The sequence below is a fragment of the Dipodomys ordii genome, unplaced genomic scaffold, assembly GCF_000151885.1.
Source record: "Dipodomys ordii isolate 6190 unplaced genomic scaffold, Dord_2.0 Scaffold125, whole genome shotgun sequence".
Lineage (NCBI taxonomy): Eukaryota > Metazoa > Chordata > Mammalia > Rodentia > Heteromyidae > Dipodomys > Dipodomys ordii.
The window spans coordinates 2,775,622-2,776,434 of record NW_012267341.1 but is presented as its reverse complement, the minus strand read 5'-3'; positions in this window follow the sequence as shown (position 1 = coordinate 2,776,434).

The window sequence follows — 813 nt, the reverse complement described above, 5'->3', positions numbered from 1 at the left end:
GTGAGACTTGAAGTCAAGTTCCTGGGTCTTGTTTACTCTTTAATTTTTGAACATTTCTCTCAGGAAGAATTTTGCAACCAAACAGATGTTAATTCTTGAGGTAAGGAATGCATCCAGTTGTCTGTCTTAGAAGCAAAGATAATGCTTCTGTGTTTGTGAATACCTTATTTCTGAGTTGACTTTACCAGGCTTCATTTTCTGAGTCTACCCTACTTCTTGCTTGGTGCTAGAGCAGAGAGCAGCATCCTTGTGCTTGTTTCTCCATTCATCTTTCTCCTCTCCTCACAGCCCTGTCTCCAAATAGTCATATTGGGACCTAGGGTTTTAACTTAGAAATTGGGGATAGAGGTTCAATCCCAAGTACCTCTCCAGAGTGGCCCAGCAAGTGGTGGGATCTGAGCCCAGACAGTGCCTCTCAAAGCTGGGGTTGCTAACCAGAAGGCTTTTCTGGTTCCCTGGAGGCACTATGTGTGAATATTGCCTATGCAATAGTGGCAATCATGCCCTGAGTCAGGGGGTGGCGCTCACTGGGCGTCCATCCTCACCTGGTGCTGGACCTAGGGGCCAAGCCCCTAGGTCTGTTCTCGAAAGGGTCTGGGCCGAGGAAGGCATGCGAGTGAACTTCATCGGAAACATGGACTTAAGGCTGTTTCCAAAGACTCCCTCAGGCATGGTCAGCGTGACCTTGGGCAAGTCACTGGACGGGACAGCTTCTGGCCTCAGGTTCCTGCCTCGGGGGTCTCTTCACGGGTGGCTAGGGACCATCCCCTCGGGCTAGGAGCTCGGAGCCGGGGGTGAGACGCGGCCGGGGTG